Below are 21,260 nucleotides of genomic sequence, written 5' to 3'. Positions count from 1 at the left end.
CTCTTAGTTTGTGGCTGTATACACCTGTTTGGAATTGACTGTCAGTCTTTTGTTAGTTGTTGGATTTACAATGGCTGACCTTTTTGTTCTCAGTGAGAAAACGCTGCCACAGGAGTATGGAAGTGGATTCCTCATCGAGAACACAGAAGCGTTCAGGTGAGCCAAGCGTTCCTACGTATCGGAAAGTCGGGGGAGATGGTCAAGGGAGAAGAAAAAAAAAAAAAAAAAGGTTCAAATCTGTTTGTCCACCAGTGTCTATATAAATCGATATCAGAAAATTCTAACTTAGTGAGATACATAGAGTGGATTCTTCTATCCTGGGTTAATGTGTACAACGTTCCAGGAACTTGCTCAGTAACCTTGTTAGAGGTTATTTATGTGATTCGAAAACACACTTTGGAAATGCCTGGCATGGGGATGAGATCATCTCTTCAGTAATAAATCTACTTTTAAATCTCCATATATGAAAAGAAGCCCATGTTGCATATGACAACACACAACTAGCACCAGGGAAACAATACAAGCCAGGTTAGAAAACTGATATCATTTTAGGACAGAAAAAAGAAGAAAAAAAACGGATGTCTCAGTGTCCAACACCCCTATCTAAAATTAACCTACATACCACATGGTCAATGTGAAGATCTGACCTTCTCCACAGCCTGGGAACATGACATACAACCTTCCGACACATGTCATTCTATAGGAACCACGTGATTGAGTAGCTTGTCTAAACCAGGTTTTAGCCTCTGTAACCTTCATCACAGTGTCATGGACTTGTTATTGTTGGCCATCTCTTGCAGGCCTGTAAGGTCCACCTTAAACACTGTGGAGAAGGACCATGTGGACCTGTTGACAATTTGGCCAACAACTGTTTCAAGTGGACAAAAAAAATTATTTTAAAAATTCATCAAGAACCCTAGGTACAGATATACAGTGCTGCTCATTATTGGCATCCCTTTCACTTTTTTCATAAACTGTACAATTTTTTAATTAGTGGTCCAAAGTAATACAACAATAAAACATTGTTGTTCAGCTTACATGTTGCAATTTCAAATAAATAGAATAAACAGCATGTGCAGTAATAAAGGCGCCCCTACTTAATACTTGGTTGCACACCCTTTGGCATTGATAATGTTTCTTTAAGCCATCAAAGCTTCTTGCACTTCTCAGCTGGTATTTTCTTCCACTTTTCCTTTACAGTTTGTTCAAGCTCTCGAATGTTTCCAGGGTTCTTTTCTAATAACGGCAGATTTCAGCTCACCCCAAAGATTTTCAATGGAATTGAGGTCAGCACTCATGGCTGGCCATTTTAACCCCTTAATGACTGTCAATACATTTTGTAACTGACCTGAGATTAAAGAAAATAATATCCCCATACAGGTGACAATCCAGCATCTGTCGGTTGTACACTATAGCTGACAACTTGCTGCATCAGCCACGATCAGTGCCGGCACCATCCAAATCTGTTTAACCCCTTAGATGCTGCTGTCAATAGTGACTACATCATATAAATGGTTAAGGCTACTTTCACACTAGCGTTAACTGCAATCCGTCACAATGCGTCGTTTTGCAGAAAAAACGCATCCTGCAAAAGTGAATATATATATATTCTCTAAATTAACCATTATCATAAAGTCTAATGTTTCACGAAAAAATAATCTCAAAATCACTGGAATTTGTTGAAGCGTTCTAGAGTTATTACCACAAAGTGACCCTGGTCAGATTTCAAAAATTTGGCTCTGTCACTAAGGGGTTAAAACAGTTCTCTGAAATCTCTTGATAATTCTGACTTCATGATACCTGTGATGCTGGTCAAGGCCTGCAGTGCCAGATGCAGCAAAGCAACCCCACTACATTATGGATCCTCCACCATGTTTAACTATTGGTAGGGTGTTATTTTCCCTTGTAAGCTTGATTGCGCCGTCTGTGCACAAACTTGCTTTGCACTGCCAAAAGGCTATATTTTTGTTTCATCTGTCCACAGAACATTTTTCCCAGAATGATTGCGGTTTGGTAAGGTACTCTTTGGCAAAGATCAGTCGTTCCTTTTTATATATTTTTCCAGGAATGGTTTCTTTCTTGCCCTTCGTCTGTAAAGCTCTGCTTTGTTTAGTGTATAGTGTACTGTACTTGTTCAAACCATGACCCAAGACTGCTCTAGGTTGGCTGTTTAACGTTGTGTTTTATCCACCATTCGCACCAACGTTCGAAGACATCTCTTGTCAATTTTCCTCTTTCTCCCATGTCCAGGGAGGTTGTTGATGGTACCATGCTTGGCAAACTACTTAAAGGGAACCGGTCACCCCCAAAATAGACGATGAGCTAAGCCCTCCGGCATCAGGGGCTTATCTACAGCATTCTGGAATTAAAGATGAGAAAAAGAGGTTAGATTATACTCACCCAGCGGTGGTCCCGTCGATGGGTGTCGGTCTGGTCCGGGGCTTCCCATCTTCTTATGATGACGTCCTCTTCTTGTATTCACGCTGCAGCTCTGGCACAGGCGTACTTTGTCTGCCCTGTTGAGGGCAGAGCAAAGTACTGCAGTGCGCAGGCACCGGGAAAGGTCAGAGAGTCCCGGCGCCTGCGCACTGCAGTACTTTGCTCTGCCACCTGCGCAGGAGCCGCAGCATGAAAACAAGAAGAAGAGGAGGTCATCGTAAGAAGATGGGAGGCCCCGGACCGGACCACGATGCCCATCAGACCAGACCGCCCCTGGGTGAGTATAATCTAACCTCTTTTTCTTATCTTTCAGCATACATCGGGGGCCTATCTAAGGCATTCCAGAATGCTGTAGATAAGCCCCTGATGCTGGTGGGCTTAGTTCATCGTCGATTTTGGGGGTGACCGGTTCCCTTTAATAACAATGCAAACTGTTGAAACTGGGATTCTAAGGTCTTTGGAGATGGGCTTATATCCTTTTGAAGTCTGGTGTTTGCTAGTAGCGGCAGTTCTGATGTCCTCAGACAGATCCTTTATCTTCATCATTGTGACAAAGTAACAGGGCCTATTATGTGGCTTTTTTAAAACCCTTAAGTCATCATTCATTAGCCAATTTAGGTCACATGGGCACCGACAATTAATCACACTTGCTTCTCGTTTGTGATTTACCACAGGTGAGTCGGAATGTATTTCCATACTAATTTAAAGGGTGCCAATACCTGTGTCACAGCAAGCTTTAGGTTTTTTATTTTTCCCTACCATTGATTTTTGTTTTAAATTGTTTGTCATTTGCTTTTTTGTATTTAACTCAAGTGCTCTTTACAAAAAAAAAAAAAAAAACTTTCACTTGTTTTTCAGGAAATATTCCACAAAATGCACTTAAACTTCATGGGTACCAATAACGACGAGCAGACCTGCAGATGTTAAGTCTTAAGGTCCCAATGTAGCCAACCAAACCACAGCATACATTTGTATGTTTGGTTCCGCTATCCAAGTACAGTTGTGCTTCCACTAAGAAGGGAAGACCAAGATGATTGTTAGATACCTCTGTTAGCAACTTATCTTGCCCAAGAATAAAGCACATCATACACATTAAATGGGGTGCTGACAGAACATTCGACCGGTAGCCATCTTGCAAGCTCTCCCATACAACAAAGGGTTGTTTGGTCAAGTCCGCCTGTGTTTTCTAGGAGAATGCAGCCAGATAGGTCTAGTGGCTGCATAGCTCCAGGAGAGCCAAAAGATCTGCAGTCCAAAATTGAACATGCCAGATCCTTAACTTCCCCAATTGTCCGTGGTCTTCATACACCGCGAACTAAACCAGTTCATATTGGTGATTTCAGCCAACAGTAGTGCAGTAATCCTTTATTTCTGGCATCTGTCATGGGTTAAGAGGTCTGCATACAGGTAAATCGCTGACCTGACAAATTTTCAGGTTCAGATATTTTTTTTCTAATGTAAGGTATGGGATGCTCCAATGCCTCTTTCTTAACCCTGAATTCAGCAGCGAACCTTCACTGAAGACCTTTGTAATCATAGACCAAATGCCAAGGATGTGTAGCAGGTTAACCCACAGGAAAGACGAGTTCTTATTCATTAGTCTACCCCTACCATTCAGACTGTTTGAGTCATATCTAACTATTCCAACAAATGCAAGTTCTATCGGAATTCATCTATGGTTCTTAGAATATTCCAACTTTTCTAAAAATAAATAGACACGTTTAGAAAATGCTTCCAAATGTAATTCCAGACAATATCTAAAAACCCAGTTAATCGAACAGTCTTGGAGTTCTATCCCCAATCTGTGCAACACCAAGAGCTGATGTGTTGTCAAAGCATGCACTGGTCTTGAAGATGAAAGTAAAATTTTCAGGTCAGAGGAATTCAGGTAACAAGAACACGTAGACGTCCATAACTCTGGGCAAAGGTTGAGTTTGTATGACGAAGCCAGACATACAGCCTAGGACCAAACAAACAAACAAAAAAAGCCCAGAAAGATCTTGAACCATAACGTGTCAGTAATGTGTTTCTTTTCCTTTTTTCTATACCAAACAGTAATAAAATGTAAGAGTCAAGTAAGGCTGGTTTCAGACTTGCGTTCGGCAGGGCTGCGGATGGCAGCCTTCTTCCTCTGTTAAACCCCACCCTCTGCAGCGCCTCTTCCTTCAGCTCTGCCTGTGTCCTGCGTACCCTAGCTTTAACATTGGGTACGCAGGCCATGCGGATGCCTCTGCATGCGTCGTTATGACGCTGCGCTGACCTGCGTCAAACGCAACATGTTGCATTTTGTTGCGGTCGGCGTGCCATCAAAAAGATGCATGCGGAGGCATCCGCATACATCCGACATGGCCTGCGTACCCAATGCTACAGATAGGGTAAGCAGGAGGCATGCAGACGGAGGCAGAGCTGAAGGAAGAGGTACAGCAGTGGGCAAGGCTTAATGGAGGAAGAAGGCTTTCCTCCACAGCCCTGCCGAACGCTAGTGTGAAACTAGCCTTAGGACTGCAATACAATTTGACCGGTGTGACCGAAAACTAAAAGTTTGGCGCTAGTAACTGATTTAGCGATAATGGCTACCTGGTTCCTAGTATTCGTCCATCCCCGGATCTCATCATATCACTTAAGTTAAAACAACATATTACATTTTCATATTCATTACATATGGGGCCGTCAGAAAGCTGAGCGAAGGGCTTCTCAGCCCCATAATAGATAATGAATAGGACAGCGTTGAACAAGTGCACTGTAGCTCCATTCTAAAGGGCATAAAAGAGCCCCATAGTGCTGGCTGGTGCCGGTCACCGCTACTGATCAACAAGTTATCACATATAGTGTGAATAGTTCATTTGTTTTCACCATTTGGTTACAAGTGTATTTGATATTGTAATGGAATGGTCAATAAATCAGCAAAACACAAAAAAAAATAGTCCTTTTTAAATATTATTATGGACCATGTGAGTGGCCAAATTTTGCATCTATTTATAATAAGTGGTTTTCCGGACCGAATAGTTAAACTAAAACGAACATACTCGCCCTCTTTCAGCCCACCACTGCTTTGGTGTCTGTTTTGGTAAACAAAGCCGCTGAAGTCAGTGACTGGGTGCAGGGTGATGTGTGGTCATGATATTACCACTGCAGCAACGTGAAGCTGGAACTAGACTGAGCGGGGAAGGAGGACCCTAAAATGTTGTGACTTGGCATTTTCACACCAGTCTCTCCCAGCTCTGCCAAACTGGGAAGAGCTGGGCGGGAAGGGGTTGTGACATTACAGCTAGTCTACTTCATGATGATCTGTGGCGTTCCTTGAGCCAGAGACCGGAGTAAGTTTTGTGGAGAGTCTCACGGCACTTGTTAGACACAAGATTCACTAAGAGGTGTGCATCTCTTCGTGAATTCAGAATGTCTCACCCCACCACGATCCTTCTTCAATACCGGCGCGAAAATAACCAGGCTTTATAAACCAGGCAGAAATGTGCTCCTGCAAGGATGAACCTTTTACAACTCATGAGATTTTGAGTTAGAACATTATAGAAGCCTACAGTACACCACCTCATTAGCTCAATATTGAGTCTAACACGGATGCAAAAAGCACCTGTTATACACCCATCTTAAAGGGGCACAAAAGAGGTCTTGGTTTACAATGATTATGTTTATCCAAAGAATACAAGATAACATACAGACTAAAGATGAACACATTAAAAATGGGTAAATTGATGGCTGAACAATGGTTGGACAACCAATATTCTGGTGAACAAACATGTCGTCAACACAGACGCATGCACTTTAGTCTATATTGGCCGTTACAGATGTTCAACGAAAAGGTGCAAAGAGTTACCAATCTTTCTGAAAATACTCTTTCACAAAGATATTTGCTAGCTGACAAACTACCAGTGACGCCAGCGCCGAATGGGGCGTCAGGCACCATGTGTCAAGCAACCGCACCAGAGCCCCGGGACCACGAGTGCCGACACTGCTGGAACAGCGCCAGCATAGGAGGCGAGTATTTCGCTTTATTTTATCGGGGCTAAACATTTAGATCAAATGGGGTTGTTCCAATAGTTGACAACCCCTTAAAATGTCTTTATACCAGCAAAGCATATGGAAATCTGCAGCCAAAATCTTAACACTACAAGAAACAAGTTTTAAATTTTTTTTATGGAATTAATGGCCCTATCCAAGTGTTAAATATAAATGTACAAATACAAGAAATCTGTTCTAAAAATGTATTTTCCAGTCACATAGCGGAAAATGGTCTTGAATTGTTTGTTGAGTTCTAGTACATAATTTAGAACCAAAATATCCTGAGTCAATATGGACTTGATTACTGCAGACTGGAAAGGAAAAAATACCCCAGTACACAAATTTTATTCTAATGTTGGGAATATTTGTTAAAAGTCAACATCTGTAAACGATGACACAAAGGAGACAGCTTTTATTGTGTTTTAGCGCATTTTCACAAAACTACAGTATATGTATTAAGAATTTGGTACATTTTTATTCACCAACTTGGACCTAAAGTCCTAGAAGGTAAAAGAAAAATTTGCTATATAGTCAAAGTAAAGTCTCTATTACTGCTACAAGTTATCACACACTGTGCACAACTATTAAAACATGTTGAGGGACATAAACCCTAATGAGAACTTGTGGGCCTTTCTTAAACGGGAGATTTCGGCAAAAGAAAACAGTCACCTCTTTAAACCGTGTCTGGGAAGCGGTAGTTGGTGCTGCTCAAAACGCTGATCGTCTATAGAATAAGAAACTGGCAGACTATCTCTCTATCTATATCTATATCTATATCTATATCTATATATATATATATATATACACACACACACACATATATATACACACACACATACACACACACGATTCTCCCCTATGGTGGTATAAAATTGTCACATGGCTGGTCAACAGGAAAGCAGGTGGTCAATTTACGGCCATCATGCCGAAGGCTACTCATCTCTGATATTACGCAAAAGGTTGTTTACTACTTTTACACTGATGTTAATTACTACCCCATTCAGAGGATAAACTTCACATAGGTGATCAAAAATTTCTAAATGTTGCCCAAGTTAAAGGGAATCTGTCACCCAAAAAATCGTATATGAGCTGCGGCCACCGGCATCAGGGGCTTATCTACAGCAGAGGTGTCAAACTGCATTCCTCGAGGGATGCAAACAGGTCATGTTTTCTGGATTTCCTTGTGTTGCACAGGTGATAATTTAATCACCTGCACAGAATGATTCCAGCACCTTGTGCAATGCTAAGGAAATCCTGAAAACACGCATGGTTTGAGGCCCTCAAGGAATGCAGTTTGACACCCCTGATCTACAGCATTCTGTAATGCTGTAGATAAGCCCCCGATGTAACCTGAAAGGTAAGAAAAACAGCTTATATTATACTCACCCAGGGGCGGTCCTGCTGCGGTCCGGTCTGATGGGCGTTGCGGTCCGGCGCCTCCCATCTTCATACGATAACATCCTCTTCTCATTTTCCTGCCGCGGCTCCGGCGCAGGCGCTCTTTATCTGCCCTGTTGAGGGCAGAGCAAAGCACTGCAGTGCACAGGTGCCAGGAAAGGTCAGAGAGGCCCGGCACTTGCGCAATGCAGTACATTGCTCTGCCCTCAACAGGGCAGACAAAGTACGCCTGCGCCGGAGCCGCAGCAGGAAAACAAGAAGAGGAAGTCATCGTATGAAGATGGGAGACCCCGGACCGCGACGCCCATCAGACCCGGACCGCAGTGGGACCGTCCCTGGGTGAGTATAATCTAACCTGTTTGTCCTCATCTTTCAGGATACATCGGGGGCTTATCTACAGCATTACAGAATGCTGTAGATAAGCCCCTGATGCCGGTGGCCTTAGCTCATATACGATTTTTGGGGTGACAGATTCCCTTTAAAAATCTTGCCTGTCACTCGACATTGTTTAAAGGCAGTGGTCCTCAACCATTGTGACCTTCAGAGAGGTCTGAGTGAGGGTTGCGAGCTATATCCAGATCCCATTCCCCTCACTAGTGGCAACCAAAGCCCCCATTGCGGATATAATGATAACCAAAGCTTTGCCACAGAAATCAAGCCAAAGCAGTCTGCCAAGATCCAGGGGTTCCCACAGTACCTCCATTCAGTATTCTCACATCAAGCACGCCCAACGCACTGTCGCATACAGATTCAAGTAGATACCCTGACAGGTAGTATCGTCTTATCTCCAGCGTAAAATACTTAAATCATCTCTAAACCCCTAAGGGTACGTTCCCACGGTCAGTAAACGCTGTAGTTGGACACAACATCCAGATGTTACAGCAGTGGATGGGATTTCAGGAAATCTCATGCCCACTATGTGTGTACCGACGCCCATGGATCACCCGCAGAGACAGACATGCGGCGCTTCTTCCCAGACCGCAGTATGTCAATTTAAAATTTCACCAGTACAATGTATTGGACTCGGTTATTTTGCACGGTTCAGTGAACACATGCGGAATCACCTACGCTCAAAAGCCAGCAGAGCTTTGGACGCAGCGGGCATGTGCTGCGTCCAAAGTGCTGCCAATTATTGACCATGTGCACCCGGCCTAAGACCAGTTCATGTGCATCCAAATGTGGTCTTCTGTGCAGGGCTATTCACAAAATTCACCATTTTAAGATGTGCTGTTCATACCTGTTTGCCAGATCCGGAGCGGTCAGAGCCGCGAGCCACATGTGGCTACTGATCTATAAGTTGGGAACCCCTGGTTTAGCAAGTGTGGAAAGACGAGGGGGGGTGAAGCATTACAACATTATCAGTTGACAGTGATCCCACTACATAGTCATGCCCCAGAAAAAAAAAATAGAAAAGTTGTTGATAATCCAAACAAAAGCAAGCTAATCAGAACAGAACTATAGGGAATTTAAGCCTTTCCACGGTGGTCTTCATCTGGGCCTCAAAACTGGTAGGGGAATAATAGTCACTTAGTGTCAGCTAAATGCCATTTAAAGGAGGAAATAAGAATATAGAGCACAGAAATACATCATATATGAGAACAGTTCCATACAAAACACCAGAAAGCAAAAACCATAAATTAGAAAATTAAAAAATAAATAAAGAAGAGGTCAGTACCCCAACATATCATTGCATGATTTCTATCATGTTGTGGATTGTAGCTTTGCTGGAGTATTAAATATGACAACATGAAAGGTAAAAGAAATGGCAAAGGATATATTAAACAATATAGACTTATACATTTGCTACGCTAAAGTAACAAAAGCAAAAGAGCAATAACAAAACTCGAAACTTTGAAGTTTAGCTCTATAATAAAGCAACATATGCTAAACAAGCTCCACATGAAGTCCTTCAAGTCCGACAATATGGCTGCTATTAATACGCAGTTGAGACCAAGGACTATATATAAAAAAAAACACAACAAGCAGACATCAGAAATAGCCTTACAATTAATCTCTTTTCCAAGCAATATTTAACAAGACAATAGGAAACAAACTTAAGGGTCATACTTACACGTCACAAAACAGACTCTTGATTAATTCCTAGAACCAGTCATCCACAAGAAAAAGAAATAAAAAAAAAAAAGTTTCAAGCAAAAAAAAGAAAAAAAGCCAAAAGCGAAACCTTAAAAAGTTAAGTACAATAAAAAAAAAAAGTAGAAAAAAAGAAGAAATGAGGTCACTCCCAGATGTGAGACGAAGCGTGATAATGAGAGAATATTAATAAGCAGACATTTTCTTCGACTGTTGCCAAGAAGGTTCTAACAGGAGTAATTTCAGACGGCAGCTAAAACGCACTCGCACCAGACATGTGACCAGATGACAATCCCAGCACTCCCTCGGAAAATTCTGAATTGGCTGGAGAAAAACTTTGGAAAGAAGTTTTCAGCTTCACATAGCAGAAAAAGGCTGAATTTACCAACGTCGTCTTTCTCCATGCCTGGGTTTGCCCTCGTGAAATTAGTGAATTGCTACAAGCTCCGAACACTCACAGCCAAATGCAGTGTGGTAACCTAGCAGACGAGCAACCATTTATGGCTCGGAGAGAGGAGCACATGCTCTGGGCTAATCGACCAGAAATAGCTCTGCAAACTGCTGGGATCAAATCAGCTGTTCCCATATTTACTGCCTGTGGCTACTGAGCCCAATTAGAAAGTCAACATTTTCATTGCACTGAGAGGAGGAAGCGCTTACTTTATTTCTAGGGTCAATGCGCAGTTTAAATATTATTAGTCAGAAGTGTCTACAGGTGACTGAGCAGAGAAAGTCTTGGTATCCAGATACATGGAACTCATTGCTATGTGCTAAGGTGTATTTACATGTCTCAGTCATATCGTACTTAGGAGTCATTTGGGCAAAACAGCAATTTTTAGTTTTTTTTAATTAAAAATTAATAAAACATTACAGATTTTAAAGGGAACCTGTCACCCCCCAAAATCAAAGGTAAGCTAAGCCCACCGGCATCAGGGGCTTATCTACAGCATTCTGTAATGCCATAGATAAGCCCCGATGTATCCTGAAAGATGAGAAAAGAGAGGTTAGATTATACTCACCCAGGGGCGGTCCCGCTGCTGTCCGGGTCCGATGGGTGTCGCGGTTCAGGGCCTCCCATCTTCATAAGATGACGTCCTCTTCTTGTCTTCACGCCGCGGCTCCAGCACAGGCGTAATTTGTCTGCCCTGTTGTACTGCAGTGCGCAGGCGCTAGGCCTCTGACCTTTTCCGGCGCCTGCGCACTGCAGTACTTTGCTCTGCCCTCAAAAGGGCAGACAAAGTACGCCTGCGCAGGAGCCGCAGTGTGAATGCAAGAAGAGGACGTCATCATAAGAACATGGGAGACCCAGGACCGGACCGCGACACCCATCGGACCCAGACCGCAGCGGGACCGCCCCTGCGTGAGTATAATCTAATCTCTCTCATCTTTCAGGATACATCGGGGGCTTATCTACAGCAAGCATTCCAGAATGCTGTAGATAAGCCTGATGCCGATGGGCTTAGCTCACCCTCGATTTTGGGGGTGACAGGTTCCCTTTAATAACTTGTGCCAAAGCTAGAACTGGATTCAAGAAGTGGGAAACATACTGTTAAACAAAGGACTAGCAGGTCTCCTTACAGGACTGGCGGGTCTCCTTACAACTGGTGCCACTTCTGTCTCAGATGAAGTTACATGAGAACTGTAAGGCTGTGTGCGCACATTGAGTATTTGCTGACAAATTTCTGCAAGGTTTCTGCATCTCTTGGCAGGAAAAACGATGTGGCAAAAATGAACATTTTTGTACAGCAATGAAGGCTTTTTGAGCTAAAAGTATATTTTTAAAAAAAGTTGTGATGTAATTTCTTGGTTCAACACCACCTTTTTCATGCTGATGCAATGGCATTACCCTGATAATGGGATAAGGGCTTGGTGTCAGCAGCTGTCATTGACACCTAGGCTAAGTAATGAAAAAGGTGTCAGCTTGGCACCCTTATTACTAAGGCTTCTTTCACACTAGCTTCGGAATCTCCCCGTCGCAATGCGTCGGGGAGAGATTCCGACGCTAGCGTTTAGTGCATTGCACAATGGAGGCAGCGGATGCATTTCTCCGGCGCATCCGCTGCCCCATTGTAAGGTGCGGGGAGGTGGGGGCGGAGTTCCGTCGGGAGCAAAAAACGTTACATGTAGCTTTTTTTGCTCCCGACGGTCCGCCAAAGCACGACGCATACGTCGCTCGACGGATGCGATGTGTGGCAATCCGTCGCAAATGCGTCGTCAATGCAAGTCTATGGGGAAAAAACGCATCCTGCAAGCACTTTTGCAGGATGCTTTTTTTCTGCAAAACGACACATTGTGACGGATTGCAGAAAACGCTAGTGTGAAAGTAGCCTAAGCCGATAAGTAAACAGACAAACACACACATTGTCACCAGCCTATGTAGGAGTGTTAACAAAACAAAGGTACATAACAGTTGCTGCCTGGATACAGCCTAACTTTAAAGAAAAAAAAATGAGAAAAAAAAAAAAATTGATAGAGCTCCCACGTAATTTTAACCTTTTTCTACCATTGGACGTACTATTCTGTCCAGGTGACCCGGGCCCTAGTTCCCATGGACGGAATAGTACGTCCAACACAATCAGCCGCGCTCATGCGGCCGGGTGTCAGCTGATCACAGTCAGGGCCGGACTGGGACTACAATTCAGCCCTGGCATTTGAAGTCACACAGGCCCACTTGTCACATGGTGACTGTATAATATCTTTGTACACTTGTAGGTTACAAGTAGTGAGGGGACTGTAACACGACTATATAACAATCACAGCTATATCCAGCATTACAGCTCAGTCCTATTTATTGCAGAACCAAGAAAAGCCTCTACTCTACCTACATAGCTGGATCTCGTAGATAATAATGGGGTGAGACGACCAAAGGCTGTGGAACCTCATTCTGATGCGCCATAAACTTTACCTACAACCACTTTTGGTTCCGCTGCGCAGCACGAGACCCGGTGACTGCAGAGCGGTGGCATCAGTAACGTCACCGCTCTTCAGATATTCCGGGTCTTGCGCTGAGCTCGGCGACTGAAGAACGGTATTGTTACTACCGTCACCGCTCTTCAGAGTCGCTGGGTCTTGCCAGGTCTGGGCTAGTAGTGGGGGTGTCTGATAGACACCTCTCCATTACTTACACCAGGGATTGATAGCAGCTGACACTACACAGCTGAAATCAACCCTAAAAATCATTACACATACCAGAATTAAATGCTCTGGCGGCTGGGAGAAGCAGTAGCGTTAGCGCTATTCCCAGGCGCCAGGTGCTAACTACAACTGTCATTATCCTTGCCTGGTCTCCCTGCGAAGCATTTCTGCTGTATTTACATGCGCTGATCTCAGGCCCCTAAACCAGTGTGATCGACAATACTGAAGTCTTTCGCTTGTTTCCCGGCCTCTTTACACCAACTGAGAAAGAATCAAGGGAACAGAACAATCACAATTAGATCAATCTGTCCCCATACAGTATGTTATCAGCAGCACATCTACAGTTTACACCAGCGATGTGCTGCTGAGAACAAGGATTTCTGTTCCCACAAACAATTCAATCACTTGATGAATAGGCAGCATCTTGTTTGTTTAGTAAAATACACCCCATAGTTCTCCATATATTATAATGTGCACCTCAGTCCTCCATATAGTATAACACACTCCTCAGTCCTCCATGTAGTATAATACACTCAGTTCTACATGTAGTATAATAAACTCCTCAGTCCTCCATATAGTATAACATACTCCTCATAATCCTCCATATATTAAAATACACTGCTCAGTCCTCCAAATAGTATAATACACTCCCCATAGTGCTCCATATAGTATGATGCACCGCCATTATCATCCATGTAGTACAATTCCCTTCCCATAGTATAATGCACCCCATAGTTCTTCATATAGTATAATGTATTCCCCTTAGTCCTCGGTACAGTATAATGCAGCCCACATATAGTATAATGCAGCCACCGTACAGAAAATATTGTAGCCCCCTGAGTATAATGTAACCTCCCATAGACTATAATGCAACCCCCTCATATAGTATAATGCAGCCCCTGCATATATATGGTAGCCCCCTCAGAGAATAATGCAGCACCCCATAGAATACAATGCAGCCTTCCTCATAGTATAATGCAGCTCTCCATAGAATATAATGTAGCCCCCTCAGAGTATGATGCAATCACCCCTTATAGAATGTAATACAGCCCACCTCCCCACAGAATATAACACAGCACCCCATAGAATGTAATGCAACCAGCCCCCATAGAATGTAATGCAACCAGCCCCCATAGAATGTAATGCAACCAGCCCCCATAGAATGTAATGCAACCAGCCCCCATAGAATGTAATGCAACCAGCCCCCATAGAATGTAATGCAGCCAGCCCCCATAGAATGTAATGCAGCCAGCCCCCATAGAATGTAATGCAGCCAGCCCCCATAGAAAGTAATGCAGCCAGCCCCCATAGAAAGTAATGCAGCACAGCCCCCATAGAATGTAATACAGCCGCATCCCCAATTGCCTCACAATCCAGTTCTCACTCATTGGTACAAAAAAAAAAAAAATCTCCTCACCTCTCCTCGTGCCCCGCGCTGCTCCGGGCTCAGCAGCTGCAGTCTGCCCGGCCACACAGCAGGTGCGTGATGATATGACGTCATCGCGCACCCGCAGTGTCAGAGCGGGGAATGATGGGAGAGGGAGCGACAGCGGACCATCTCTCCTCCATCATTGACGCCGGTAAAGTTGAATGCATAGACGCCGGTATAGTTGAATGTGGGGTGGGCAAATAGAGGGGGCGTGGTGAGTCTGACCTGGGCTGGGGGTGTGGGGGGCCAGGGTTTGTCGGCCCTGGATAGCGGCCCACTCCTGGCTCCGGCCCTTCTGGCATTTGCCAGAAGTGCCTAATGGCCAGTCTGGCCCTCATCACAGCTGACATCTGTGGTCACGGACTGCTTCCGGCACGTTAACCCCCAGAATACTGCGATCAAACAAGATTGCAGCGTTCCGGTGGCATAGGGAAGCATCACGCAGGGAGGTGGCTTGTCAGTGCCTGCTGAGAGCAGGCGCCGGCAAGCCTCCTGCTTGGCCTGTCAGATTGGTGATCTGACACAGTGCTCTGCAAAGTGTCAGATAAGCGATCTGACACTATATAGTGATGTCCCACCTGGCACAAAGTAAATAAGTTTAAAAAAAAAAAATTAACATGTGTAAAAATATTTTTAAAAAATTCCAAAATAAAGAAAAAAAACGAAAACTAAATAACAATAATGACATTTCTTTATGTAAATTAAAAAAAAAAACAATGAAAGTACAGTTAGCATCGCCGTGTCTGTAACGACCCGACCTATCAAACTTGGGACAGTTAACCCCTTCAGTGAACACAGTAAAAACAAAAAAACAAAACAAAAAAAAAAATAATGCTTGATCATACCGCTGAACAAAAAGTGGAATAACACGTGGTCAAAAAGACGGATATAAATAAACATGGTACCGCTGAAAACATCAGCTCTAAGCAGGCACTTGGTAAGCCACCTCCCTCCCTGCAGGACCCGGATGCCGCGGCCATCTTGGATCCAGGCCTGCTACAGGGAGGGAGGTAAGGAGACTCTCACAGCAACGCGATCACATCGCGTTGCTGCGGGGGTCTCAGGGAAGCCCGCAGGGAGCCCCCTCCCTGCGCGACGCTTCCCTATATCGCCGACACACCGCGATCATGTTTGATCGCGGTGTGCCAGGGGGTTAATGTGCCGGGGGCGGTCCGTGACCGCTCCTGGCACATAGCGCCGGATGTCAGCTTCAATAGGCAGCTGACACCCGGCCGCGATCCCCCCGTGAGCACGGCCGATCGCCCTGGACGTGCTATTCCGTCCATGGGAATTAAGGCCCACCCTACATGGATGGAATAGTACGTCGGATGGCAGAAAGAGGTTAAAGATTTTTCTGTATTTTCATGACTATTAAAATTGTACATTCACACTGAAGCCATCAAAAATATGAATTAACACATGTGGAATTATATACTTCACAAAAAAGTGTGAAACTGACATTAGGTCTTATATTCTAGGTTTTTTTAAAGTAGCCACCCTTTGCTTTGATGACTGCTTTGCACACTCTTGGCATTCTCTTGATAAGCTTCAAGAGGTAGTCATTGGGAATGGTTTTCACTTCACAGGTGTGCCCTGTCAGGTTTCATAGTCATGAAAATACAGAATAATCTTTAAATGAGAAGGTGTGTCCAAACTTTTGGTCTGTACTGTATCTCCGTGGACCAAAATATGGAAAAATTATAGCTCTCAAAATTTGGCGATGCAAAAACTATTTTTTGCAATAAAAAGTCTTTCAGTGTGTGACAGCTGCCAAATATAAATAGTAACTCAAACCCCCCTCATCACCCCCTTAGTTAGGGAAAAATAAAATAAAAAATGCATTTATTTCCATTTTCTTATTAGGGTTAGGGTTGGGGCTAAAGTTAGGGTTGAAGTTGCGATTGGGGTTAGGGGTGTGGCTCTGCGTTATAAACTTTAGTGAAACACTTGGGGTTCAAAGTGCTCACCACACATCTAAATAAGTTCCTTAGGGGGTCTAGTTTCCAAAATGGGGTCACATGTGGGAAGTTTTCACTGTTTAGGCACTTCAGGGGCTCTCCAAACGCAACATGGCGTCCCATCTCAATTCCAGCAAATTCTGCTTTGAAAAGTCAAATGGCGCTCCTTCCCTTCCAAGCTGTTGCGCCCAAACAGTGGTTCCCCCCACATATGAGGTATCAGCGTACTCAGGACAAATTGGACAACATTTGGAGTCCAAAGTCTCCTGTTACCCTTGGTAAAATAAAACAAATTGGATCTGAAGTAATTTTTTTGTGAAAAAAAGTTAAATGTTCATTTTTATTATTTTTTTAAACATTCCAAAAATTCCTGTGAAGAACCTGAAGGGTTAATAAACTTCTTAAATGTGGTTTTGAGCACCGTGAGGGGTGCAGTTTTAAGAATGGTGTCACTTTTGGGTATTTTCTATCATATAGACCCCTCAAAGTGACTTCAAATGCGATGTCATCCATAAAAAAAAAATTTTTTTTGTAAAAATGGGAAAATCGCTGATCAACTTTTAACCCTTAACTTCCTAACAAAAAAAAATTTTTGGTTCCAAAATTGTGCTGATGTAAAGTAGACATGTGGGAAATGTTACTTATTAAGTATTTTGTGTGACATATCTCTGATTTAATTGCATAAAAATTCAAAGTTGGAAAATTGGGAAATTTTTGCCAAATTTCTGCTTTTTTCACAAATAAACGCAGGTAATATCAAAGAAATGTTACCACTAACATGAAGTACAATATGTCATGAGAAAACAAGTCAGAAGCACTGGGATCTGTTGAAGCGTTCCAGAGTTATAACATCGTAAAGGGACAGTGGTCAGAAGTGGCCCGGTCATTAACGTGCAAACCGCCCTTGGGGGGGGGGGGGAAAGGGGTTAATAACCATCAGAAGGAAAGCCTACGGCTGATGTTAATATTCTGGGAAGGAGCCAATAGCCATCAAGGTTCCTTCCCAGGCTATTAATAGCTTACAGCTGTTTGCTTAGCCTTTACTGGCTAGTTAACAGGGGAATACAAGAAAAAAATTGACATAGGGTCCCCCTATAAAAATCTAACCAGCAAAAGCTAGGCAGACAACTGAGGGCTGATATTAATAGCCTAGGAAGGGGCAATGGATATTGACCCCTCCCAGACGTAAAACATCAGCTCTCTGCCACCACAGAAAAGGCGCATCTTTAAGATAATATAATATTCAGATTTCTTATTTAGTAAATTATCAAATGAAATCAAATTTTATAATGCTCATTTAAGACACTGCAGATTTATCAATAATGTTGAATTTTTTGACTGTGCAAACTTAAGACTGTACAGCATTAAATTGTGCCAAATTGTAAATGGTTTGAACCCACAATTTGAGCAAAAATTTTACTGCACAATGTAGTAACGCAAGATCGCTCACCTTTCCCCAATAAGTCATGTCCTTCTTCAATAAGTCCAGGTTTAAAAAGTGTCCAAAACTTTAATATGGTGCAAGTCAAAAACAACTTTTTGGCCCATTTAGCAAGATAAGTCTCCCCCGGTATTCATAAACCTGCCCATTGTATTCTAACCTGCGATAACTCGGTATACTGTGAGACAATCCTCCATTATTCCTCCTGTAAATAAGAAAATAAATTGACACCCGAAATAGTGTTTAACTACACGGTAAATTGACATGAGACTTTTGGGATTAATGTCCCTAGGAACGGGTTATAAATTACACCAATACATTTCTACCTTGAGCCCGTGGACTTGGTTACTGCAACTTGTAATTATGCATGGTTTATGCTCCTAGAATATATAGTAATCCTTTCAGTGAGTGTCAGTAAATCATCGCTGCAAGGAGCCAAAAGAGCGGAAAGGGAGGAGGGACACTGCAGTCTCCATAGAACAGACATCTAAAACAGCTGGGCAAAATATGCCCCGAACAATTCAATGAGCATTTCATGGATCTGATCCCCTCCTCGTGTGTTAGCGTATCCTTCTCAAAAACACAATTTGTTTTATTCATTTTACATGCCAAGTTAGCAAGATCAAAAGTTCATGAGAATAAGCAAGCGGTAACATAAATGGGCACAGAAAATTAGTACAAAAAAAAAAAAAAAATAGAAAAAATAAATAAATAAATGAATGAATGAATGAATGAATGAATGAATGAATGAAAATGTAAGATACATAGCACCGTGTAGAACAAGACCCAGATATGAAACAAGAAAGTCAATTTCAAAGGGTTATTCCCAACTCCGTAAATGAGGTCACTACTAGGATATACAATCACTAAATAATCGCCGAGGGTCCGACCTCTGGGACCCCCATTGATCATGAAGGAATGAAAGAGGTTGCGGCTCTGCACAGCGATGCACTCAGGTCCCCCGCACAGATATGTAGCTCTCACTTAAAGAGTTGACAGCCAAGAAAACCCTTGTAGAGAGAAAGAAAAAAAAACTGAAGATGACATGGCACTGTGGCCACCTTATTCTCAAGATCACAGGGGGTCTGACTTTCCACCCTCAGCAATTCTAGTGATATACCATCAATTAAAGAAGCACTCTTCCTCCCTTCAAAGTTTTTATCCTCTTCATATATTGCAATTGCTCATTTTGCCTTTCTACCCAGCTAATTCTTCTCTTTTCCATTAGGCCCATCGATGTGAATACACATCGATTTTTCTGGCTAACATGGTACCACAATACAATTTGTTATTGTACATCACCATTAGGTCTATGAAATCAAATGGTTAAAAACGGACTAGCCGAATCCTTCTAAGCTCTATGTAGAAAAAGGAGATCAATTTTCCCTGTAGGAGTCACAGGGAAAGTCCATGGCAGAGGGAAGCAGGGAGCAGCAGCATCAGGAGTTGAGGAGGATGATAAATGCTGGGACAAGAGACTTCCTGTTTCTACATAGAGCAGAGAAATGAGAAGAATTTACTGGGTAGAAAGGCAAAATGAGCAATTGTAAGTACAGTGCTGTATAATATGATAATTGCAACATACCAAGAGGATAAAAACTTTGATGGGAGGAGCGCTTCTTAAGATGGGAAAAACCCGTTAAAAAACAACCAAAAACTTGGGAGAATCTTGTAAACCTAGAGCAACCTTATTCATCGAGGAACACAACACTTTGCATTGGGACACTCCAAAGGTTCTTTCCACCAGCCAGGTATTATTTTGCATACACCACCCAATTCATAGGGCACAATTTTTTGGGGTACAAATGATTTTATTTTTTTTAAATGAACCCACTCTGAAAAGCTGCAATACAAACATTCACAATAAGGCGCCGTTTTAACAGAGGCTTTTGGATGTAAAGCACAAGGTCAAAGGATAAGGGGAAGCTTTAGTAATAGTCCTGCATTGTGTCAGCAGTACGCCATCATCGCTCCCCTGTGATGGCGATGAGAAACCTTGCTCAGCCTTCCACTATATCAGAGCTGGTCAACCTGGCAAATTCCTGAACCGTGGGAACGTCTGTGCAGCGATACATTTCATCCTCCATTATACATTAGAATTAGCCATTTATTTTCATCATAGATTCATACAGGCAGAAAGGTATAGCACTGGCACAATATTAGAGACTGGCACAATCAGGGATTTTTATGATTGAGTCCTTGAATGGGACCATGTAAAGCCCCCACCGATGACTGAAGTATATGGCGGCCTACAGACTTTGGCCCAACAGATGATCGGTCCCAGTGGAATGTCAACACCTGACATTTTTTAGTTTTCAGGGGTAATAAAGCACTGACAGGAGATTCTGGCAGTGGCTTTTTCTTTTCTCCCTGTGGAAACCACACAAGATGAGCGCACATGTGTGAGGAAGTCGGGAGAGAGAGTCTGCTAAATGAACATGCGGCAGCCATTTTGTGTGTGACCAGCTTAAATCCTGCTCTATTCCTAGTTATCACTTCATATAGTGGGAAAACTTTTTTTTTGTATTACGGTAATTACACAGGCAGTGTTTGATGCAGTCGGTGCAGTTTTCTTTCCAATTATGTTTTTACAACCCAAGCCAAAAGTGGGCAACATTTTCTACTTCAAAAACGAATAGTGATGAGCGAATATCATTTTTTTTCGAGCACGCCGAAGACACTCTTAACAACTGAGCATGTACAGATAACACCTTATCCGAGCACGTTCACGCGTCACTACAAACTAACAACAAGTCCTGCTCATTTGGGGCCTATGATCCAGCTCCAAATATCACAGCATAATGATGCTCCAGTCCAAACATGTCAGAGGGAGAAGGCGGCCATGTGCACAGGATGCCATCAAGCTGAAGTTTTTGACGTAATTTTCCAAAACTGAAAAATGCAGTGATATTACCGTGGTTTCAGAAAATCACGGCAAAACAAAGGCAGTGCAATTGTATCTTGTGAACATGGCCTTAAAGTACTTCTACACAGGAATAAAAATGGAGATTTGATAAAATCTCATACAATACGCCTACTGTAACACTGGATTTTCCGGTTGGTTCATGCAATGTTTATCCACCTCATGTGAACATTCCCTAAAAAGGGTTACAACATCTATTCTGCAAATTTGCTCACTTGTGTTATCAAAACCCATTACAAGCGAGCACCAGCATCGCCATTATAGTCAGTCAATCCTCAATTATCACAAAGTAAACACCATAGGAAACACAAAACAATCAGTGCAATAAACTCGTGGGTAACGCGCTATAAGGAATAAAGAACAGCCATTACACCTAAAAAGTACAAAAGATAAATGCAAATAATGCAGCCTCAAAGTGAAAGGTACACC

General features: G+C 42.9%; 1 protein-coding gene across 2 annotated transcripts in view; it reads right to left on the bottom strand.

Moving 5' to 3' along the window:
- The window catches only part of SVIL (supervillin), a 244,113-nt gene that overhangs the window by 151,151 nt on the left and 71,702 nt on the right, over positions 1 to 21,260 (bottom strand). The window lies entirely within an intron of this gene.

Source organism: Ranitomeya imitator, chromosome 6 (assembly GCF_032444005.1).
Source record: "Ranitomeya imitator isolate aRanImi1 chromosome 6, aRanImi1.pri, whole genome shotgun sequence".
NCBI classification, from domain to species: domain Eukaryota; kingdom Metazoa; phylum Chordata; class Amphibia; order Anura; family Dendrobatidae; genus Ranitomeya; species Ranitomeya imitator.
The sequence above is the reverse complement of the archived record's forward strand: the minus strand, read 5'-3'. Positions and strand labels throughout refer to the sequence as shown.